Raw genomic sequence first — 26,278 nt, 5'->3', positions numbered from 1 at the left:
ATGAACAGCTTATTCCATTGCATATCCCTATCACTGTAACCCATCCATGGACCACCTATCCCTATCCCTATCATTGTTACCCATCAATGGGCCGCCTATTCCATTACCTATCTGTAACCGATCCATGGATCACCTATCCCTTTCACTTTCTCTGTAACCCATCCATGGACTGTGTATTGCAATCCCTATCGCTTTAACCCATCTCAGGAGTGCCTATCACTATCCCTTTCTCTGTAACCCATCTATGGATTGTGTATTCCAATTTCTATCCCTGTAACCCATCCGTGGACCGCCTAACTCAATCCCTTTCACTGTAACCCATCCATGGACTACCTATTCCTATCTATGTCACCCACCTACGGACTGCCTATCCCTGTCCGTATCACTGTAACCCATCCATGGACTACCTATTCCTATCTATGTCACCCACCTACGGGCTGCCTATCCCTGTCCGTATCACTGTAACAAAATCAATGGACCGCCTAGCCCTATCCCTATCTCTGTAACACATTCATGGCTGCTTATCCCTGTCCCTATCACTGCAACCCATCCATGGATTAGCTATGCCTATCGCTGTAACCAATCCCTGGACTGCCTATCCCTATCGCTGTAATCCATCCATTGATTTCCGATCCCTGTCCCTATTGCTGTAACCCATCCATGGACGACATCCCGATCGTTGTAACGCACCCATGGACTGTCTATCCCTATCCCTATCTCTGTAACACATCCGTGGACCCCTATCCCTGTCCCTTTCACTGTAACCAATCCATGGACCACTTATCCCTATCGCCGCAACCCATCCATTTACCACCTCTCCCTATCCCTATCACTGTAACCCCTCCATGGACCACGTATCCCTATCGCTATCACTGTTACCCATTCATGGACCACGTATCCCTATCCCTGTCGCTGTAACCCATTCTTGGACCATCTATCCCTATCACTGTAAACAATCCATTGATTTCCGATCCCGATAACTAGCGTTGTAACATCCATGTATCGCCTATCCCTATCCTTATCGCTGTAACCCTTGCATAGACCACCTATCTTTATCTCCTATCGCTGTAACCAATTAATGGAACACCTATCCCTATCGCTGCAACCCATCCGTTGTCGACCTATCCTGATCTCTTTAACCCATGCATGGACCACCTATCCATATCCCCTATCGCTGCAACCCATCCATGGATCACCTATCTCTATCGCTGCAACCCATCCATAGACCATCTATCCCTATCCCTATTGCAGTAACCCATCCATGCATGACCTATACCTGTCAGTGCAATCCATCCATGGATCGCCTATTTCTATCCCTAAATCTAGCGATAAGACAAATAGGGCTAAAGTACAAAATAATGTTAAGATGTCTAATAAAGTTGAAAAGACATATTTAAATTCATTGTATCTGACTGAATGAAGCGTCTGTAATAAGGTCGATGAATTAACAGCACAAAAAGATGTAATTACGGAGACATGGTTGCAGGTTGACCAGGCATGGGAACTGGATATCCAAGGATATTCGAAATTTGAGAAGTACAGGGAAAAAGGAAGAGGGGGTGATGTGGTATTGTTAGTAAAGGATGAAAACAGAGCCAGAGTGAGAATGGATATTGGCTCAGAAAATCAAGGTATAGAATCAGTCAGGGTGGCGCTAAGTAGCACCAAGGGACAGAAGATTTTGGTTGCAGTTGTCTACAGGCCTCCAAACAGTAGTGGTAGTGTGGGGGACTATATTAAACAGTAAGTTAGAGATGCATGTAACAAGGTTAATCGTAGGTGACTTTAATCTAAATATTGAATGGCCAAATCAAAATAGTAGTAATACTGTGGCAGATGAATTCCGGGAGTGTGGACGAGATGTTTTTTTAGACTTGTATGTTGATGAGCCGACTAGGGAGCAGGCTATATTAGTTTGGGTATTATGTAATGAGAAGGGCTTAATTAACAGTCTTGTTGTGCGGGGTCCTTTATGGAGGAGTGACCATAACCTGATTGAATTCTTTATTAAGATGGAAAGTGAAGTGGTCCAATCTGAAACTAAGATCCGAAATCTAAACAAAGGGAACTAGGAAGGTATGAAGAATTAATTTGCTATGATAGATTTGGAAGATTAATTACAAGGCATGGCGGTGGATACGCAATGGCCAACATATAAGGAAAGAATGCATGAATTGCAACAGTGATACATTCCACTTTGGTGTATGAAAACAACAGGAAAAGTTGCCCAACCATGAATAACAAAATACATCAAGGATAGCATTAGATCCAAAGAGGGAATATACAAAGTTAGCAGAAAAAGTAGCAAAGTTGAGGATTGGGAGCAGTTTAGATTTCAGCAATAAAGGACCAAGCGATTGATTAAAAGTGGAAAAATAGAGTATGTGAGAAAGTTGCAAGGAACATAAAAACCGACTGCAAACATTTCTACAAGTACGTAAAAAAAAAAGATTAGTGAAGACAAATGTAGCTCCTTTACAGACAGAAACGGGAGAATTTGTAATGGGGAACAAGGAAATGGCAGAACAATTAACTAAATACTTTGGTTCTGTATTCACGGAAGAGGACACAAATAGCATCCCCGAAATTCTAGGTAACCAAGGGTCTAGTGAGCAAGAACAATTAAAGTAAATTATTATTTGTAAAATAATAATGCTCGAGAAACAAATGGGATTGAATGCCGATAAATCCCCAGGGCCTGATTATCTGCATCCCACCGTACTAAAAGAGGTAGCCATGGAAACAGTCGATGCATTGGTTGTCATCTTCCAATATTCAAAAGATTTTGTAACAGTTCCTCCAGTTTGGATGGTGGTAAATGTAACCCCACTATTTGAAAAGGAGGGAGAGAGTAAACAGGGAACTGCAGAATGGTTATCATAACATCCATAGTCGGGAAAATGCAAGTGTTTATTATAAATGATGTGATAACGCAGAACACTTAGATAACATCAACGGGATTAAACAAAGTTATCATGGATTTATGAAAGGAAACTCACGTTTTACAAACCAACTGGAATTTTTTCAGCATGTGACTGATATAATAGTTCAGGGAGAACCAGTGGATTTAATATATTTTGATTTTCAGAAGGCCTTTGACGATGTCGCACATAAGAGGATCGTGTGCAAAGTTAAAGCACATTGGGTCGACTAGCGCTGTATTCATAGAGTTTAGAAGAATAAGAAGGGATCTCATTGAAACGTATAACATTCTGACTAGGTCGGATAGACTCGATTCCGGGAGGATGCGTCCCCCTTGCTGGGAGGTCTGGAACCAGGGGTCATAGTCTCAGGATGCGGGTTAGGAAATTTAGGACCGAGATGACGAGAATTCTTTTCACTCAGTTTGTCGTGAAGCTGTACAATTCTCGTCCACAGATGGATTTGGAGGCGAATTCACTGAATATATTTAAGAGAGAGATAGAGTGATTTCTATAGATAAAAGACATCAAGGGGTATGAGGGAAAAGTGGAAATATGGTGTTGAGATCGAGGATCATGTTGAATGCCGGTGCAGAATCTCAGAGATGAAAGGCCTACGACTGCTCATATTTAATACGTTTTTATGTGTATATATCCGGCTCAATTCAGCTAAACGTTAATATTACTCTGTCAGAACCAAAATCTTATTACGTATTTTAGAATTACATTTTGGACTCGAGATAAGTTTAGTCATCGCAGTGCAATGGAATATCTCACATACTCAGTATTGACTAAGTGTGACAAAAATGTGTCCATGTTGCTATTGTTGAGCTGTCACATTCTAATTAGTGAGCATGTGTGGTATGAAATGATTAATCCTTTCAGTTTCACCATGTTCAGATTTAATGCCTTTGAATATACTGTGTAATTAAAACAGTGAAACTTAACTGCAAGTAGTACCTGCAACTATACGGTCCGACTGGCATAGAGCTATGATTAGCGAAACTATCCTATTATTTCAGTACCTGCATTGTTTTGCTGGTCTATAATTAATAATTTTACAAGCCGCATTTTGATTCGTAGTTTTTCTGTAATACTGATAAAGTTACATGACTAGTAGTTGCACTGTCAAATTATTAACGGTCTATGTTTAATGCGATTTCTGTCCTACTGGAGCAGCTCTGAGATTAGTGTTTTTACTGTACTACCGGTTCATGTCTATGGTTAGTGCATATGCTGTCCCAGTTGGTGCAGATCTATGCATACTACCTATAGCATGCTACTGGTACTGGCATAAGATTAGTTATGACAGCGCCATCTTTATACAGGACTGCGATTAGAACTGACACTGACCTAATTGTGCAGATCCTTTATTGGTACAGAGATTGCAAAATAGTACAGATTCATATTAGGACGAATAATATCGGTACAGATCTATGGTTAGTACCTGCACTGTGATATCGGTGCAGACATTTTATTAGTAGCTACAAAAGTCTATTGGTACTGATCTGTGATTATTACCCACAATGACCTCGTTGTACAGGTCTGTGATAAGTGACTGCAGTGTCCTGCTGGTGCAGAACTGCCATTACTACACGAATTACTGGGAATGATACACATGGTACCTTTAGAAGTATTGTACTTTGGTTATTCCATTCACTACCTGAACTGGTACATCTAAGCCTTGTGTGCATAAAACATTTGCAGTCAAGTTTTGAAGTTATTACAACATGTCATTGTTTATTAGAATTTTAATATCGAAATTGTTAACAGACCATTGGTTGTATATAAGAACATAAGAATTAGGAAAATGTGTAGGCCATATGGCCCCTCGAGCCTGCTCCGCCATTCAATCAGATGATTCAGTTGGATCAGAAACACAGCTGAAATGTCAAAACAATACCTTTCTCTTTATTATTATTACTACAGCGCAGGATCAGGACTGATCAGTTCTCCTCATGCTATCCACAACTAGTGTGCGCTCTTTCAGACATACTTCAGGAATATACAATGAACTACTGAACCATCACACTGTTCACGACTACAATATGAGCTGTTAAAAAGCGGTTCACACACTTCTCTCTTCTCAAATTTCATCTTTGATCGCGACATTCAACACATACCACGAATAAACCATAGGACGTCAAAGGTAACGACCAATATCTACAACAGAAATAACTACATAAACCAAGCAAACATGTATCTTACTGTTCTAATCCTGTCATTATATAAACACGTGGCATAATCGCCGTCATAAGCTCTTCCCATTCACCTGAATACAAGTGAACATGCAGATTTATTGCAGAGCAGTTACATATATAAGTGCCTGAATGATTCTTGCACATTCTACAACTGTGCTTTCCTGTAAATATAATCTTGCTTTTAATGCTGTTGACACAACTTACAAAACATTCTGCACTTTTCCCACAGAATTGACATTATTAACAATTGAAGTACTCAGGTGAGATTACCTCAGATTGCAGCACTTGAGATAATTCTGAGCTTGCAATCAAAACAGTGGCTATAGCAAGAAAAATACAGGCTCATTTATTTACTTAACACTGCAACTGATTCACTATTGTTCAGAAAGTTGCTAATGAAGGAGAGAGCTCTTAACACCAGGTTCAAAGTGAAGCTGGAAACCAACACACTGGTAAACTAGAGACACACGTCCCAGAGCAGACAGCCAATCAGCAGTAGAAACTCAACCTTGATTACAATCAGATAAATAGAATTCCTCGAACGTGTGTGGATTGAAAATACTGCCACTCCATATGGTAGAGGACACCCAAGTAATAAGCAGCCAATTGGGATCAATGCGGAATGTCCAGGTGAAATCAGGCAGTCTGATGTTGCCCCAAAAATTTCGGCGATATGTGGTTAATTATCTACTGGCTAATTATATGTGGCTAATTTTCCAATGATCTATCGACTCTGGATCAGTCCCGATGGACTAGTGGGTAGCTAATGTAATACGACTTTTTAAAAAAAGGTAGAAGAGAGAAAACCGGGAATTATAGACCGGTTAGCCTGACATCAGTAGTGGGGAAAATGTTGGAATCAATTATTAAAGATGAAATAACAACGCATTTGGAAAGCAGTGACAGGATCGGTCCAAGTCAATATGAATTTATGATAGGGAAATCATGCTTGACAAATCTTCTGGAATATTTTAATGAAGTAACTTGTAGAGGGGACAAGGGAGAACCAGTGGACGTGGTATATTTGGCCTTTAAAAAGACTTTTGACAAGGTCCCACACAGGAGATTGATGTGAAAAATTAAAGCACATGGCATTGGGGGAAATGTAGTGACATGGATAGAAAACTATTTACAGACAGGAAGGAGAGAGTCGGGATAAATGGGCCCTTTTCAGAATGGCAGGCAGTGACTAACGAGGTGCAGCAGGGCTCAGTGCTGAGATCCCAGCGATTTACAATATACATTAATGAGTTAGATGAAGGAATTGAGTGTAATATCGCCTAATTTGCAGATGACACTAAATTGGGTGGCGGCGTGAGCTGTGAGCAGGACGCTAAGACGTTGCAGGGTGACTTGGACAGGTAACGTGAGTGGGCAAATACATGGTAGATGCAGTGCAATGTGGATACATGTGAGGTTTTCCACTTTGGAGGCAAAAACACGAAGGCCGAATATTATCTGATGGCGGCAAATTAGGAAAGGGGGAGGTGCAACGAGACCTGGGTGTCATGGTACACCAGTCATTGAAGGTCGGCATGCAGCTACAGCAGGCGGTGAAGAGGGCAAATGCTATGTTGGCCTACATAGCTGGGAGCTTTGAGTCTTGTAGCAGGGAGGTCTTACTGCAGTTGTACAGGGAATTGGTGAGGCCTCACCTGGAATATTTCGTTCAGTTTTATTCTCCTAATCAGAGGAAGGACGTTATTACTATTAAGGGCGTGCAACGAAGGTTCACGAGACTGATGCCCGGGATGGCGAGACTGACATATGGGGAGAGACTGGATTGACTGGGTTTTTATTCACTGGAGTTTAGAAGGATTAGAGGGGATCTCATAGAAACATATAAAATTCTGACGGGACTGGACAGGTTAGATACAGGTAGGATGTTGCCGATGTTGGGTAAGTCCTGAACCAGGGGTCATAGTCTAAGAATAAGGGGTAAGCCATTTCAGACTGAGATGACGAGAAATAGCTTCACTCTGAAAGTTGTTACCCTGTGGAATTCTCTACCGCAGATAGTTGTTGATGCCAGTTCGTTGGTTATATTCTAGAGGGTGTTAGATATGGCCCTTATGGATAAAGGGATCAAGGGGCATGGAGAGAAAGCTGGTAAAGGTTACTGAGGTGAATGATCAGCCATGATCTTATTGAATGGTGGTGCAGGTTCGAAGGGTGGAAAGGCCTACTCCTGCAGCTATTTTCTATCTTTCTATGTTTCTATGTTTACCATATGCAAGCAAAGTGTATAAACGATAGCAAGTCATGTACGCACGAATGAAAATATGTCCATCATAGCGAGGAAGCTAGTTTGGCAAAGATTTCAGCAGATCATTGGGCACACGGCATTTACACCCAGAAACAGATGCTGAAATGATTTAAGATGTGCGCTGAATTATCTGTGATGAGCAATCAACAGCTTTACATACAATAGAGAATCAATCAGGTTCTTAACATACAGGGTCTTGTGAAGAAATTTCCAAATTGTGGTTGAAATGTGCGGAATCAATATTTTTGCTCTGATTCATCACCACTAAATGACGGGTTACCTTGGTAATCATCTTCTTTAACATTGTTGGAAAAATACTCTTGCTGCACTTTTGCCTATGGTAGTCCCTGTAGATTCTGTAGACTCCAAACAACTGTATTTTTCTTTTACTGGCCCAATTATTGATGATTCATGTCACATCAGCCAAGTAATAGTCAGAAGTTTCAAACTTAACATGAAATTTAATTTACTTTCTATTAATGAAATTATCTCAATTGTATCACACAATTTCAGTCAACTTCTTATATATGTTCGATATTTTCTCAAGGGAAATAATTATTAGATCGAATATAAGGAAGAAGTAAGATATTTCTATGGGCAGTAAGATACCTTTTATGTCAGTGAATGGAGTGGCGGAGAAGGAATATAATCTCTGCCTTTAAAAATCACCAAGTTAAGTAACTGAAACATTTGCATAACTTAACTTTATATTTCATCTGTGTCATGCACACTTTCTTACTGCAGAGATCCATCACAGGTAAAGGAGGAATTTCGCATTTTAGCAAGCAACATGTGTTCATTCGGGGACTTCTCCAACGTCAGAGATTAGAGACATTTTAGAGACAGAGATAATTATTTGAGAATATAGTTAGCGATAGATCTAGAGATAGTGAAAGAGGTAGAGATAGCATACAGAGACAGAGGGATATTAATCGATATAGATAGTGATAATCACAGAGGCAGAGGGAGGATTGAGATGGATATACGTTTTGAGATACTGTTAGAGAGTGGAGTAGAGCTAGAAATAGAGCTAAATATACATGATTTGATAGAAGTAGAGCTACATAAATATATAGATAAATATTGGGATAGACGTACAGATAGGGGAAATAGAGATATAACTGAACATATATACAGAGAGAGCAAGATAGTTAGAGAAGTTGAGAGAGATAAATAAAGTTAGATCGAAACACAAAGATAGTGATATAAGGAGTAAGATGGGGACATAGATGCAGCGATAGTACGAGAGATAAATAGATAGATCCATAGTGATTCATTGAGAGCTGCTGATAGAATGATAGATTTGGATATACATAGAGAAGGAGATAGGATACATGAAGTTAGAGATAGAAGGAGAGAGAGCTCGAGTTTTATTCATGGAACTAGACTTAGGGATAGAAATAATAATCAACATAGATAGAGAGAGGCACAGGCGCGGAGAGGATGTTGAGATCGACTTAAGGATGGAGAAGCTCATTGGGACAACGAGCTGGAGTTAGAGATAAACGTAGAAATAAGTTACTTGCACGCTGATACCAATTGCATATATATATATATATATAGAGAGAGAGAGAGAGAGAGTGAGAGAGAGTGAGAGTGAGCGTGAGAGAGAGAGAGAGAGAGTGAGCGAGTGAGCGTGAGAGAGAGTTTAAGAGAGAGCGAGAGAGAGAGAGAGAGAGAGAGAGAGAGAGTTGGTTATACATAAAGATATGCGATATCGTGATATAAATGGAAACACATTGATATAGAGAGTTAGAGAGATACAGAAATGCGGTTTGCGACAAAAAGTTGGGAAGTGTAGCTCAGCACGAATGTTCTTTCAAAAAGCCAGCACAGGCACGGTGTGCCGAGTGGCCTCGTTTTGTACTTTAAAGATCGATATGTCGATGACATCGATATGATACATGTCAAACCTTCACCAGAGATAAAACTGACCCATGGAGCTGTGCTTTCAACTGAATTCGAAACTGAAAATTGAGTGTTCCACTGCTGACATTCGAACACAATAATGGGGCTAGAACCTATCTATCCTACTTGCGATATACATGAGCAAATGCTGTCGAAAAATGATAGTCTAAAATGTACAGCCTATCGATTACTGCCTGTGGTATTGATGTTTGAAGTCTCTGTATCAATTCCCTTTATTTGTTATTCAAACTTAGAGCTTAACTTGTTCTTTTTCGGCATTCACCAGTTTAATGTAAATGGCGCAATGCCTCCCTTCCAAAAGATGGATGTCAAAGAAGATGTTACCTTCCAAGCTAAGAACGCAAGCAGAAATTCCTGGGATGATGTGCCTTGGAGACATTTGTTTAGTTCTGCCACAGAGGTACTAAAACAATTCACCTATCACTGCAACTGTGACGAGTTCACTCTGTAGAAGAGATTCTGACATGTTAACATCTACAGACACAATATTCCCTCCCTGCGCCACTCTGTTCCACTTCAAACAGTGAAGCATGGATCTGTCAGCTCTCGCTTCAATTACTACAGTTTGTCTAAGCCCCACCGTCCACAAGCTTCAACTGGGAAATTCCTGTCCACACTAATGGCTACTCGCCAATGTGTCCATCTCGCTCCCTGTCCATCTAAGCAGCAGATTTCAACTCCTGCTCCTCACATTCAACATATATTAGAATAATCTCGTCCAAGTTTACTGTTTTCTTTACACCCTTCAGTCACTTGTTTGTGGACGAGTTTCTTTCCTGCTTCCTTCGACACGAAACTGCGTTGGCTCAACTCTCCTAAACCATCTCACTAATCCCATTTCCATCTTTACCACATCCTGCTTGAGCCGTCTTCAGAGGAAACATGTTTGCAGCCACGTTTTTCTCACCCTTCCCAATCACTCTCTCTATTTCAAGTTGAAAAACACCAATGGGAAATGCTGCTAGTTTATTTTAGAAGCATTGTACACTAATTAAGTTGACGTTCTCAATCAGTAGTTCAACATTTATTTTTTCATCACTGGTGCGATGTGTCATTTATGAAGTATAAATCACGCGAATTCAGATATAAAAACAGAAACGGCTGGAAATCTCAGCGGGTCAGGCAGCATCTGTGGAGAGAAAAACTGTGTAAACATTTCAGGTCTCGTCAGAATTCGAACATTTCGAAATGTAACAGATTCTTAAAAAGTGCTGCGGATCTGAAAGGGGCAGGGAAGGCAAGAACAAAAGGGAAGGTCGGTGATAGGGTGAAATACAGAATACGTTTCATGGGATTTGGGCCGAATTGAGATAGTAATGGCACAACTTATGAAACAACAGTCGAGTCTTGATAGGGTGTGAATGGCGGAATAATTACCAGCTGCCATGAGAAACACAGAAAATAATAAAAATATAAGGCGGGGTGGTGGGGGGCATGTACAAAAAAGCGAGGTAAGGGAAGATAATATGTGTAGAGGTTATTGTCTGAAATTGGTGAACTCAATTTGAGTCCGGAAGATTGTAAAGTGCCTAAACGATAGCTGAGGTGCTGTTCCTCTAGTTTGCATTCAGCTTCATTGGAAAAGTGTAGGGCGCCGAGGACGCAGAGATCAGAGTTGGAGTGGAGCGGAATATTAAAGGGACAGGTGACTGGAAGGTCAGGGTCATGCATACGGACTGAATGAATGTGTTCCACAATGCGGTCAGCCAACTGCGTTTGGTCTCCCCAGTGTCGAGGAGACCAGATCGGGAGCAGCGAATACAGTATACTAAATTGAAAGAAGTACAAGTAAATCGCTGTTAACCCCTGGAAGGAGTAGTTGGGGCCCTGGATAATGGGAAGAGAGGAGGTAAAAGGGAATGTGTTGCAACTCCTGTGCTTGTACGAGAAGGTGCCGTGGCAAGAGGAGGTGGTGCTGGGGGCGACTGCGGAATGCAGCAGGGTGTCGTGGAGGGAGCGGTCCCTTCTTTATGCTGAGAGGGATGGGGAGGGGAACATGTATTTGGTGGTAGGATCAAGCGGGAGGTGACAGAAATGCTGGAGAATGATCAGTTGAATGTGGAGTTTGTTGGAGTGAAAGTTGAGGACAAGGGGTACCCTGTCATGGTTCTGAGAGGGAGGGCAAGTGATGGAGAGCAGAAGTGCGGAAATAGAACAGAACAATCGAGGGCCATTTTAACACAGCGAAGGGGATTCCTTGGTTGAGGAAAAAGAAGAAGACATGTCAGAGGCACTAGTGCAGAAGGTGGTGTTGTTAGAACAGAGGCGATTGAGTCAGAGAATCTGGGATAATGGAATGGAATCCTAACAAGATACAGAGTGGGAGGAAGCGTACTCCAGGTAATTGTGGGAGTCAGTGATCTTATAATGGCACATCCTCTTTTACTCTCAAGTCTCTCCTGCCTTTCTTCCTACCATTTTGTTTTTTCCTCCACTCCCCCTTTCAGTGTCCCTTGCATTTCCTTAAGAATCAATTACATTTCGAAATTTTGCCAATACTGAGGAAGGGTCATCGACCTGAAGTGTTAACTTTGCTTTTATACACTGATGTTGCCTGACCTACGGAGATTTCCAGCATTTGCTGTTTTTATTTCAGATTCCAGCATTTGCAATATTTTACTTTTCTGTACGCAAATTCGATATACTGTTTTCTTTTCTGAAAGAATATTAATCATAATATTTTTTCACTTGTCTGCTGCCTGGCACCGTGAAATCGATATAATTGCTGGCTTTGTTAAATATCCTTTCATAGATTCCCCTGTTCGTCGCTGCACAATGTTAGCGCTCTCCATGGCCCATCTGGAATGAATTGATAATGAGTTCACTTCAGTCCATATTTCAGTGGTAAGAATCATTGGTGCTTTCTAACTGTTGGTTGTTTAGGTACTGGAAAACGAGGCGCCCCCCCCCCCCCGCTGAAATCACAGTTTTATGGGTATTGGAAGTGAGATAATGACCAGATACAGGAACTAGAGGGAATCAAATAAGGCTAAACGTGTAGATAATTAATTCTGCAGGTTAAAGTTCAAAATTGAAACCTGTTCGAAGTACCAACTTTGACTATTCAGATACGTAAATTAGACTGGTGGAGTAATTGGTGGGAAATTGTAAATGCATTGGTGAAAATACTTATTTCAGAATTTCCCTTATGTTGTACTATCAGTGATGTAGAATATAGATTCTAAATAATTTTTCTGCATATGACTCCTGAAAGCAAATTTTCTTCCAAAGGTCAAACTCTTCAACAGGACTTTCTATCAGGAGAGGATGAATCAGCTTGCTGATCAGATACAGCCATATTTGCAACAGCACAAAAGCTGATTTATTTCGGGTAAGTTCATCATAGAATCATAGAAAGTTATAGGATAGAAGGAGGCCATTTCGGACCACCGTGTCCACACCGACCGACCAAGAGCTCTCCTGCCTAATCCCACTTTCCATCTCTTGGTCCGTAGCCTTGCAGGTTATGCAGTTTAAGTGCACATCCAAGTGTGTTTTTTTTTACTTAGTGACGCTTTGTGCCTCTGCCACACTTTCAGACAGTCAGTTCCAGACCGCCACCACCCTCTGAGTAAATACATTCTCTCTCGTTTCACCTCTATACCTCCCCGCAATTACTTTGAATCTATGCCCCACGTTTGTTGATCATTCTGCAAAGGGAAGCACGTTATTCTTATCCACTCTATCCTGGTCGCTCATATTTTTATACGCCTCAATCAGGTCTCCCCTCTGCGTCATCTATTCCAAAAGAAAACAGTCCCAGCATCTCCAATCTTTCCTCATAAGTGAAATTCCACAGTTCTGGCCATATTCTTGCAAGTCTCCTCTGCAACCTTTCCAATGCAATAACCTCCTTCCTGTAATGTGGTGATCAGAACTGCACACAATACTCCAGCTGCGGCTTCTCCAGTGTTTTCCTCACAGTTCAAGCATAACCTCCTTGCTGTTATATTCCATGCCACGACTAACAAAGGCACATATTTCATTTGCCTTCTTAACCACCTGACTTGATACCTTCAGGGATTTGTGGACCTGCATTCCAAAGTCTCTTTGTTCCTCTGCAATTTTCAGCATCGTACCATTTAATCTTTATATCCTTGCCTTTTTAGCCGTGCCCAAATGGATTACTGGATTACCTCATACTTCTCTGGTTTGAATTCCACTTGCCACGGTTCATACTGGCACTAAATACTCATGTGCATAATTCGTTTGCCACTAATCTCAATGAGTGAAACATGGGCTGAGTTTCATACAGAACAGGTCAGGTAGTATTTAAATTTGACAAAATGGCATGAAATGCACTATAAGGAATTATTCACTAGTCATACACCACTGCCGGTTTTCCTTCTCTGTGAAGTCAAAGGGAGCATACATAGGCTGGCGGATATAATGGGTATTCTCTTCGATATGATCCGTGCTTTTCCTTTGCCCAAAATTACTTCAGAGCTGTGCCTAACTCAGGACTGAAGACTGAGTACTCCACTGCTGGCAATATTCTAATAAAAGAGGGCTAGGACCTACATTTTCCAATTCCACGAAGTACATTAGCAACAACTGTTGAGAAATGCTCATCTAAAATTTACAGCCCAAAACCTGCTGCCTGTGGTATTAAGCCTAGATGCATCAACCTATCGTATAACTTCCCTCAATTTGCCAACGTAAACTGAGTGATACGCTTCTAACACTTACAAATAACTGTTGGGTTCTAGAGTTCAAGACTTGACACGTTCAGATGATATTCGTTGATCGATATTGGCATTCACCTGTTTAATGTAAATGTCACCGTGCCTCACTTCAAACAGGTGGAAGTCAAAGAATATGTTGCACCATCCAAACTAACGGCACAAGCAGTAATTCGCGAGATGATCCGCCGTTGAGCCATCGGTTTCATTCTGCCACTGAGATACTGATAATAACTCACCGATCAATGAAACAGCAGTGGATTCACTGTGTAGAGGAGGTCCTCCCGCCTCGTTTCAAACCCTGAAGGTGTAATTTCCTTCGGTGCTGGTATTGACTTTAACGATTGGTAAGTAATTCGAGGTAGGTTGGACTCCTCGCAGTAGATTTCTTTATGCGGGTCTTTGAACCAAATGTAGGCAATCGGGGTAAAACCATTGGTCACTGAGCAGGTTAAAGACGCTATGTCACCTTCCATAATCTCTTCATCAGGACGCTCCTTTTAGGGCTCAGAAACAACGCAACTCGGGAGCAGCAAAGCAGCTTGATAGATAGCTTAACGCCGAGGTCCAACAAAAAGAATAGATGGTGGGTCGAGAAATCACAGGAGATTGAGCAGCTCGACGACAGCCATGATGTGCGATGCTTCTTCACTGCAGTCAAGGCCACCTACGGCACAAGCACCCAAGGCCCCACCACACTGCAGGCCAAGAACGGGGAGCAGGACCTGATGGAAGGACCACTTCGAAGATCTCCATAACAAAAACTCCGCCTTTGACTCGCGTGTTCACAACTCCATGCTACCTGCCACCATTTCAGCTAAACCCTAGCCCTGCACTAGATAGAAAAGGCCATCCTCCATCTCAAGAACATCAATGAAACGGAATGGATGGAATCCACGCTGATGCACTAAAGTATGGTGGAGAGGCGCTATTGGCACGAATGTATGACCTGACCTCTCTCATTTGGAAGGAGGAGAGCATGCCAGAAGATCTCAGAGATGCAGTAATCATGACCATCTTCAAAAAAGGGAAAAAGTCCGACTGTGGCAACGAAAGAACAATTTCTCTGTTATCAGCCACTGGGAAGGTCATCACTAGAATCCCTGTCAACTATCTTCTCACTTTGGCTGAGGAGCTCTTCCCAGAGTCACAGTTTGGATTCCGTCCACTACGTGTACAACGGACATGATCTTTATGGCGCAACAACTGCAAGATAAATTCAGGGATCAACACCAACCTTTGTACATGGCCTTCTTTGACCTTACGAAGGCTTATGACACTGTTATGCGTGAGGTATTATGGAGCATCCTCCTCTGTTTTGGCTGCCCCTAAACGTTTGTCGCCATTCTCCGCTTGTTCCAGAATGACATGCAAGCCGTAATTCTCACCAATGGATCCACCACAGACGCAACTCATGTCCCGACCAGGGTCAAGCATGGCTGAGTCATCGCGCCAAACCTCTTCTCACTATTCCTCTCTGCTGTTGTGGAAAAATATTTCCGAGACTGTATAATATATAAAGAGAGGTTGATTAAATCGGAGACAAAGCTTTGGAGAAGTGTTAGAGACCCCTGTCTCTGATCCAGCTTCTCAATTTGGTATCTCCAGTGAGGTTCTTTTATCTTACACATTACGTCACTTCACATCACATGCTTTAGCACTAGCCATTAAGTCTAATCATCGCATTACAAGGTTTACTATCCAAGGCTGAGCTCTTGATATAAACCAGCCGCGCATTATGACAGGGCATTATAAACAAGTGGCAGGCTTTTTGGCACTGGTAGAGACAAATATACCCCGATTTATCTCTCCAGTCGTTCATTATCTCACATTCCTATCTCCAAAACTCAAAGCCAGCATACATTGAAGTCTAACTGTGTTTTTTTATATAAAGCATAATCCATCTGCATTGTACCTTACAAAATTCATTAAAGGGGAAAATGAAAACAAATGTTTGGTCCCGTATACTCGTCAAGTATATGTCCAAAAATCCGCTCCAACAATATTCCACCTTTTGGTCCTGGAAGATGTTCACGAAATCCAGATGACCACAATGATAGTAGCATGGTGTCATATATTCGTCCTTTGGGATATGTTACTTCCCTGATATCCATATGTCCACTTTACCTGTAGCTCTAGGCTACCCTTCAAAGATAGTGGTCGGTGTCATCGTCGTCTGTTTCTTCATCCTTGGTGTCTTCAGGTATTCCCATCAGGTGTGATTCTTCTTTGGCGATTACACTGGCTACTGGCATCAATCGAGCCATCATAACTTTACAGCAGATATTAAAACACACGATAATCAGACAGCAAGTAATTATTATTACAAACAGAATAATTACTCCATTCATAGGGTAGGACCCCCAGGATTCCCCTAACAGCCAGTAAAACTAACCAGATCCTCCTGCTGCCGTGGATAACTTTTTTACCTCCCTTCCCATGTGATCAGCGAGGTTGGTTATGTTTTCTGAATTATCGGGAATGTAAGTGCAACATTCAGCTCCAATTAAGGCACATGTGCCCCCACTTTGCGCTAGTATATAATCTAGGGCCATTCGGTTCTGTTGTGCGTATGGCTACCATTTCAGCCGTTATGCCCTCCATTGCTTCAGCAGTGTCGTTAACTATCTGTTCCAGTACTGTCTCTAAGTTATGTAATTCATCCCTGGTGCATCCTATCCAGAATGGGAGCCTCATGGCCACAAATAGCCTCTCTACCGGTGTAAGATCTCGTCTTAGTCGACCTGGTGTCTGTACTTCTGCAACAGTACGTACCGTCTGACAAAAGGGACCACATATCCGAAATAACGGGAGCCCCTCCAGTTCTGAGGCAACCAGGAATAGGCCTTATGCCCGCACACAAAATAAGTGCCATTGTATGCTGATAGATTCGATACCAATCTCTCTCTCAGACCCCGTCGCCATCTAATCTTGGCGTCCCAGTTCTGGCTACTTGTCTGATTCTTCAAACCCTCTATTTCAAAAAAACCCTGGTTTGTTGTTTCGCTACCTGTTATGTTCCACCTGGTGAGGTCAAGGTATTGCATACAATTGCAATATCCTGCTGCAAAACCTGTTTCCTCACCAGTCAGGCTTCTAGTGAAACAAATGTCAGCGGTGGGCCTTCCAACTCCTGACGTATTGGTCAAAACCAGGAACGGGGGTCGTACCAACCTATTTCATTCCGGCTGGTATCATCCGTCAAATGCATCCAAAAGGTAACCCCCCGATGTCCACGTTTCTTTATCCCCACTCTGGTTCCAAGTATCATTTACTTCCCCTGTACCGGTTTGTCGCGTTACCCACGCTGCTACTTCCGAAATGTTAAGGGCGATTGACCTCAATGGGATGCCTCCTTTGCTATGTATGGGGATGTGCGAACATACCCAGCAACTAGAAAAGTTCTCATTTTGCGCATAAAAATAAGACATAACGAATTTAAGGAGCGAGGAGCTAAATTAAAAAGTAGGACCTCAAAAGTAGTAATCTCGGGATTGCTACAAATGCCACGTGCGAGTCAGAGTAGGAATCGCAGGATAGCGCAGATGAATACGTGGCTTGAGCAGTGGTGCAGCAGGGAGGGATTCAAATTCCTTGGGCATTGGAACCGGTTCTGGGGGAGGTGGGACCAGTACAAACCGGACGGTCTGCACCTGGGTAGGACCGGAACCAATGTCCTAGGGGGAATGTTTGCTAGTGCTGTTGGGGAGGAGTTCAACTAATATGGCAGGGGGATGGGAACCAATGCAGGGAGACAGAGGGAGACAAAAAAGAGGCAAAAGCAAAAGACAGAAAGGAGACGAGGAAAAGTGGAGGGCAGAGAAACCCAAGGCAAAGAACAAAAAGGGCCACTGTACAGTAAAATTCTAAAATGACAAAGGGTTTAAAAAAACAAGCCTGAAGGCTTTGTGTCTTAATGCAAGGAGTATCCACAATAAGGTGGATGAATTAACTGTGCAGATAGATGTTAACAAATATGATGTGATTGGGATTACGAAGACGTGGCTCCAGGATGATCAGAGCTGGTAACTCAACATCCAGGGGTTTACAACATTCAGGAAGGATAGAACAAAAGGAAAAGGACGTGGGGTAGCATTGCCGTTTAAAGAGGAGATTAATGCAATAGTTAGGAAAGACATTAGCTTGGATGATGTGGAATCTATATGGGTAGAGCTGCAGAACACCAAAGGGCAAAAAACGTTAGTGGGAGTTGTGTACAGACCTCCAAACAGTAGTCGTGATGTTGGGGAGGGCATCAAACAGGAAATTAGGGGTGCATGCAATAAAGGTGCAGCAGTTATAATGGGTGACATTAATATGCACATAGATTGGGCTAGCCAAACTGGAAGCAATACGGTGGAGGAGGATTTCCTGGAGTGCATAAGGGATGGTTTTCTAGACCAATATGTCGAGAAACCAACTAGGGGGGAGGCCATCTTAGACTGGGTGTTGTGTAATGAGAGAGGATTAATTAGCAATCTCATTGTGCGAGGCCCCTTGGGGAAGAGTGACCATAATATGGTGGAATTCGGCATTAGGATGGAGAATGAAACAGTTAATTCAGAGACCATGGTCCAGAACTTAAAGAAGGGTCACTTTGAAGGTATGAGGCGTGAATTGGCTAGGATAGACTGGCGAATGATACTTAAGTGGTTGACTGTGGATGGGCAATGGCAGACATTTAGAGACCGCATGGATGAATTACAACAATTGTACATTCCTGTTTGGCGTAAAAATAAAAAAGGGAAGGTGGCTCAACCGTGGCTATCTAGGGAAATCAGGGATAGTATTAAAGCCAAGGAAGTGGCATACAAATTGGCCAGAAATAGCAGCGAACCCGGGGACTGGGAGAAATTTAGAACTCAGCAGAGGATGACAAAGGGTTTGATTAGGGCAGGGAACATGGAGTACGAGAAGAAGCTTGCAGGGAACATTAAGGCGGATTGCAAAAGTTTCTATAGGTATGTAAAGAGAAAAAGGTTAGTAAAGACAAACGTAGGTCCCCTGCAGTCAGAATCAGGGGAAGTCATAACGGGGAACAAAGAAATGGCAGGCCAATTGAACAAGTACTTTGGTTCGGTATTCACTAAGGAGGACAGAAACACGCTTCCAGATATAAAAGGGGTCAGAGGGTCTAGGGTCTAGTAAGGAGGAGGAACTGAGCGAAATCTTTATTAGTCGGGAAATTGTGTTGGGGAAATTGATGGGATTGAAGGCCGATAAATCCCTAGGGCCTGATGGACTGCATCCCAGATTACTTAAGGAGGTGGCCTTGGAAATAGCGGATGCATTGACAGTCATTTTCCAACATTCCATTGACTCTGGATCAGTTCCTATCGAGTGGAGGGTAGCCAATGTAATCCTACTTTTTAAAAAAGGAGGGAGAGAGAAAACAGGGAATTATAGACTGGTCAGCTTGATCTCAGTAATGGGTAAAATGATGGAATCAATTTTTAAGGATATAATAGCAGCGCATTTGGAAAATAGTGTTTTGATAGGTCCAAGTCAGCATCGATTTGTGAAAGGGAAATCATGCTTGACAAATCTTCTGGAATTTTTTGAGAATGTTTCCAGTAAAGTGGACAAAGGAGATCCAGTTGATGTCGTATATTTGGACTTGCAGAAGGCTTTCGACAAGGTCCCACACAAGAGATTAATGTGCAAAGTTAAAGCACATGGGATTGGGGGTAGTGTGCTGACGTGGATTGAAAACTGGTTGTCAGACAGGAAGCAAAGAGTAGGAGTAAATGGGTACTTTTCAGAATGGCAGGCAGTGACTAGTGGGGTACCGCAAGGTCCTGTGCTGGGGCCTCAGCTGTTTACATTGTACATTAATGAGTTAGACGAGGTGATTAAATGTAGTAAATCCAAATTTGCGGATGACACTAAGTTGGGTGGCAGTGTGAGCTGCGAGGAGGATGCTATGAGGCTGCAGAGTGACATGGATCGGTTAGGTGAGTGGGCAAATGCATGGCAGATGAAGTATAATGTGGATAAATGTGAGGTTATCCACTTTGGTGGTAAAAACAGAGATACAGACTATTATCTGAATGTGACAGATTTGGAAAAGGGAAGGTGCAACGAGACCTGGGTGTCATGGTACATCAGTCATTGAAGGATGGCATGTAGGTACAGCAGGTGGTTAAGAAAGCAAATAGCATGTTGGCCGTCATAGCGAGGGGATTTGAGTACCGGGGCAGGGAGGTGTTGCTACAGTTGTACAGGGCATTGGTCCGGCCACACCTGGAGTATTGTGTACAGTTTTGGTCTCCTCACTTGAGGAAGGACATTCTTGCTAGTGAGGGAGTGCAGCGAAGATTCACCAGACTGATTCCCGGGGTGGTGGGACTGACCTATCAAGAAAGATTGGATTAACTGGGCTTGTATTCACTGGAATTCAGAAGAATGAGAGGTGACCTCATCGAAACGTTTAAAATTCTGACGGGTTTAGACAGGTTAGATGCAGGAAGAATGTTCCCAATGTTGGGGAAGTCCAGAACCAAGTGTCACCGTCTAAGGATAGGGGGTAAGCCATTTAGGACCGAGATGAGGAGAAACGTCTTCATCCAGAGAGTGGTAAACCTGTGGAATTCTCTACCACAGAAAGTAGTTGAGGCCAATTCACTAAATATATTCAAAAGGGAGTTAGATGAAGTCCTTACTACTCGGGGGATCAAGGGGTATGGCGAGAAAGCAGGAAGCGGGTACAGAAGTTTCATGTTCAGCCATGAACTCATTGAATGGCGGTGCAGGCTAGAAGGGCTGAATGGCCTAATCCTGCACCTATTTTCTATGTTTCTATGTTTCTATGTACAAAAAGGTATTCACATGTAACTCTCGTTTCGGTCTAGCCTGCAGGCCGGACCTAACACAAACTATGATAATCGCACCGATCGCAGTATATACTTTCTTCATCGTATTACTCCATATTTAACAAATAGTCAAAGGCAAAATGGCCAAATGGCTTGCTTGAAGAATCTCTCGCTGTCAATCTGTAAATAGACAAACAACAACAACTAATTCGTCTGCTAAACGGCTGGTTCAAAAATCTTAAGCTGGGTCCAATGCTTCCATTATCCGCTCCCTTTAACATCGATGCAGCCACAAGTGTCCCCGCTGATTATAACCTCATATGGTTCTATCCATTTTGGGGCAAACCCCGGTTTTCCCGGGAGGACCCTTACCATAAGGCGACTTCTCGCCAACGTGACTTCAGGGAGCTTTGTAAGCTCTGCTTCTGCGTCTCTTTCTTCCTGATTGTCCCTAACTAATTTACGCATCCCTTTTAATTGAGTACTTATTTCCAAAACATACCGTTTTATTTTGTCTTTTAATGGGCCTACATCGGCCCCACCTGTTATGATGTTCTCTGGTAATTGCATCGCCCTTCCTGTCATTAGTGCATAAAGAGTTAATCCGGTTGTCCGGTTTGTCGTGGCTCTGAACTTCATCAATATAATGGGTAATGCTGCTGTCCACGTTTTTCCTGAAGTTTGCATGGCCTTTGGCAAAGGCGTTCTTAAGAGTATGGTTCATGCGCTCTACCATTCCAGAACTCTGCGGGTGGTAGAGGATGTGGAATTTTAGTTTTATGCCCATCAGCTGGCATATTGTTTTTTCAATTTTCCCGATGAAGTGGATGCCTTGGTCGGAATCTATTTGAAGAGGCACTCCCCATCGGGGAATCACCTGCTCGATCAATATCCTTGCCACAGTTGAGGCAGTGTAATCACGTGTGGGGAAAGCTTCCACCCACCGGGTAAATTGATCTATAATCACTAGGCAATATATTTTTCCATGGGATGGGGGCAAAGGAACTGTGAAATCAATTTGTAGGTGTTCCCATGGCCCCCGTGGACGGGGCTGTTGTCCCATTTTAATTTTAATGGGCCTGCATGGATTATATTGTGCGCACGTAACGTATCGATGGCAATATTTGGCGATATCTCTCTCGATCCCTTTCCACCACCAATCTCTTCCAAGACTCCCGGTCGTGGCCTCTCGTCCTGAATAAGACAGGCCATGATGCAACTGCAATAAGGTATTCTGTATGCATTCAGGCGCCATTACCTTGTCGTTTCGTCTCCAAACGGTTTCCATCCCTTGCGTTGCACCCTGCTTTGTCCACATACCTAGTTCCTCCTCAGAAGTGTCCTGGTGTAGTTTATCAATACATATCTGTTCGTCTCGGGCCCCAGCGGCACTGACTGAGGCTTCGTCACACTCTTCCTATTCTAATGCCTTCTGTGCAGCTATGTCTGCATGCTTATTTCCCTGGTGACTCAGTCAATCTGTACTGGTTCGTTCCGGCTCCCTCCTGTGGGCTTTAATTGTAATAACCGCTACCTGTTTTGGTTTATTACTGGCTGCTAAAAGAGCTTCTATTATCAGCTGATGCTTTATGGAATGTCCGCTAGTTGTGATAAAACCACTTCTCCCCCATGCTGTCATATAATCGTGTACTACCCTGAATGCATATCTACTGTCCGTGTAGATATTAACAATCTTATCTTCCGATAATTCCAGTGCCCGGGTTAGGGCTACCAGTTCTGCCACTTGAGCTGACGACCCCCCCATTAATTCGCCCTGAATCAACTATCTCTAGATCCTGGTTGACTACGGCCCATCCGGTACGATGTAGTCCCTCTATGTATTTTCGTGAGCCGTCCACATACAAGGTTTGTTCTGCGGTTTGAAGGGGGGCGTCCTTTATTCTATCCTCTTCCATAGCCTCACATACCTATTCACAAAAGTGGGGTTCCCCTTCACCCATCATACCTTCTGCAGGGTTGTTTCCTACATCCCTAATTATGGTTACCGCTTTGTTGGGTGGTAAGAGGACTGCTTCCCACTTTGCCCGTCTCATATTAGATACGGTTCTCAGTTTTCCTGTGTTTAACATTTCTACCAATGTGTGTTTAGTGTGGAGAATTATGTTTCCAGTCATCACCACAGGCTCGCTTATTTTTACCGCCCGAGCTCGCAATCTAGCGCGGCTATACATCTGGATAACCCAGTCACCACCGGGCTTTCGGTGGTAGAGTAATCGGCTATAGGTCTCCTTTTTATCCCCGTGATTTTGGGTGACCACGGCCATATAGAACCCACCTTCATTGTTACAGTGGATGTGGAAATCCTTACCCATGTCAGGCAGTCCCAATCCAAGTGCGGAGACTAGTTCTGACTTGAGTTTTCTATACGCCTGTTCTTGTTCAGGGCCCCACTCTATGAGGTCTAGGGTCGGTTTTCCCCCTTTCACCAATCTTTGTATTGGCTCAGCAATTTTTGCAAAATCAGGGATAAAGTTCCGGCTGTAATTAAAGAGGCCCAGTACCTTCCTCACCCCTCTTACCGTTACTGGTCTAGGCATGTCCTTTACAGCTTTTTTCTTATCCGAGGGCAATTCTTTCAGCCCCTTTGAGAGGCAGTACAGGACCTGGGATTTCCATACCTGGGCCTTTTTGGGGTTAACTTTAAGGCCCGCCGTTTCCAGAGCCCTTAATACTAAGTATAGGGTTGCCTGATGTCCTTCCTTGGTTTCTGAGGCTATTAATATGTCGTCGACATATTGTAAAATACTATTTCCTGTCGGTACCTCTATTTATTTTAGTGTATCACTCATGACTCGATGGAATAAGGCAGCACTATTATGGAATCCTTGTGGTAATCGGGTCCAAGTATATTGTTTATCTTCCACCGTGAAGTCAAATTTTTCTTGTGATTCTTGGTCGAGGGGAAGGGCCCAAAAACCATTGGCTATATCCAGGACTGTAAAGATCTTATGTTCAGCGGATAATCCATTAAGGATTGTAGAGGGGCTGGCCACTATCGGGTATAATTTGTGGTTGACCTTGTTAAGGGCAGTGCAGTCGATAGTGAGTCTATAACTCCCATCTGGTTTCCCTAACGGTCATGTTGGGGAGTTAGTGGTGCTAACTGTTTATTTTAAGATACCATTTTCCACTAGCCCTTTTACTATTTCTACAACCGCTGTTCTAGCTTCAGGTCTTATTGGGTACTGTCGGTGTGGTTTATGAGGTGGTCCAGGGACTTTAATAGGATCCATCTTCGCCTTTCCAGTATCCAATTTTGTCTGTGCCCAGACCCCGGGCACAGAGGTATATATGCCTCCATACCATCCAGTCCCGATAAGCCAGTCAGTTTTTGTGGCTGTAGCTACACCTATACTTTCCACATGGTGGGCTATCTGTCCTAAATCTCCCTTACTGCCATCCGCCTTTGGCCATGTCAGTTTCTCCTTGCCGCAATCAATCAGGGCCTTAAATTCCCTCATTACATCATTCCCCAATATTGTTCCCTCACGATTCTTGCATACGTAAAATCTCATGGGTATATATAAGTTATCAATTTCCACCAATTGGGTGGTGGTCAGATAGGCCAGTGTGGGCCGTCCATCTATTCCGTTTATCAGAGCCTTCTTGTCGGTGACGGGAAGGGGCATATTGGTAATGGATATTGAGGCTCGCGTGTCCACTAGCATCTCACACTGTCGGCCCCCTACTACTGCAGACACATATATTCTTCCCTCCTTTTTACTTTGTACAGGAGCCGCCGGACATCACCGGGTGGCTTCGTACACCTGCCACTTCTGGTATTCCTGATCTGACAGGGTTCTTGCCTTATTAGGATAGCCATTGTTACCATAGAATGTCGCTTCCAGGATCCCTTTCTTACCACAATACGTACATTGCTTTTCACTGCCTTTCCCTTTGCAGTCCCTGGCAAAATGGCCCGGTTTTCCACAATTATGGCAAGTCCCCCTTTTCTGCCCTCCTCCTGTTCCCGTGGCGGAGAACTTTTCCTGCTTTATCTTTGTCTGAGATTTTACATCGCCCCCTCCCTGGACGCCACTAGCCCACTCGAGCAGTTCATCATAATCCTGGGTTACAATTACTCCCATTTTTATAATGGTCTGGTGTGCAGCGGATAGTCTGTCCTTGAATGCCTGGATAAATGCTTGGTCATTGCAGCCTGGGTTTCCCTGTCCAGAGAATTCTTGATATATCTGGAACAATCGTTCCCCATACTCTGAGGCTCCTTCCCCTTTTTGCTGTTTGGTTGTAGTAATTTTACCCCAATTAGTAGGGGCATTACCTAAAACCCCTTGGATCTCGGTTTTAAAATGGCCAAAGGCCGCCTGTTGACTATCTACTTCGGTGGTTAAAGGTACCGCGTGTCCCCCTGAAAAGTCGACATTGGCTGCTACCGCCGTTCCTCCGGCCACCGCTCTCCACCGATCTGCCGGGCAAGCCGCTCGGACTAGTTGGTGGATATCTCTGATGTGTAGTTGGTGGCCCACCCAAACTGTATCCAGCTCTGCCCAAAATTTAATATTCGCACATCGGGGCTGTAATTTACCCAGGGATGCCATTAGCTGCTGTCTTTCGCCGGGGGTAAAGGGCTTATAGGTCGCAGTGGGATTTGCGGCCGTCCCCCCTCTTGTGACTGGTGCCATTGGGAGGGTTTCTAAATCTTCCTGACCCAGGGCGGTTGCTTCGCATTGATAATTCTCGTAAGGGGGCAGCGATCCCTCCCATTGAGATGGATCCTAGATCTGTTGTTCCAGCGCCAGGCATTTATTTTCCCACTCTATATTTTTCCTTTGTGCCTGGTTTAATTGTTTACTTTTTTCATCCATTTTCTCTTTATCCTCCTTAACCTGTTCAATTAGTCCAGCCAACTGATGCACCAATAATACTCCGGCTTTTTTAGTTTTATCTTTCTTTTGTTTCACTATCCAACTTCGCTGTTATTCTAACGTCTGGGATACATCCCAACCGTCCTTTTGCATTTTCTTGATAAACACCAGTCGACCGGTCATATAGGAATTAATTAACGACCGAGGTGGCCCGCGTTTTACATTCCCTTCCTTACCTTCCATCTTCGCCAGTCTCTGACGTTTCCCTTTCTTCCTGTAATGCTCACGGCCACGACTACTCTGTGGGGACTCTTTGTCTTCGCAACAAAGCTAGCATGTTTCCTTACCACCGGAGTTTTCGGCTCCCTTCCACACCGACCTTATTTACCAAAGAAAAAAATCAAACTGTTATTCAGCCTTCTCCCGCTATCTACTTACTCGTATCTTATACACTATCCCGTCGTGCCCGTACACCTCTCTTTTCAGTCTCTACCACCAGATTACAGATACTGTCTCAAGTCATCACGTCTGATCGGACAGTATCCTGTTCGTGACGCCATTTTGTTGTGGAAAAATATTTCCGAGACTGTATAATATATAAAGAGAGGTTTGTTAAATCG

At 43.2% G+C, this 26,278-nt stretch overlaps 1 pseudogene; it reads right to left on the bottom strand.

Moving 5' to 3' along the window:
- Positions 1 to 16,146: 16,146 nt before the first annotated feature.
- LOC139239373 (uncharacterized) overlaps positions 16,147 to 26,278 on the bottom strand; it is a 95,390-nt pseudogene continuing 85,258 nt past the window's right edge.

The sequence above is a fragment of the Pristiophorus japonicus genome, chromosome 27 (assembly GCF_044704955.1).
Source record: "Pristiophorus japonicus isolate sPriJap1 chromosome 27, sPriJap1.hap1, whole genome shotgun sequence".
In the NCBI taxonomy this organism is placed as follows: domain Eukaryota; kingdom Metazoa; phylum Chordata; class Chondrichthyes; family Pristiophoridae; genus Pristiophorus; species Pristiophorus japonicus.
This window is presented reverse-complemented; position numbering and strand designations above follow the sequence as displayed.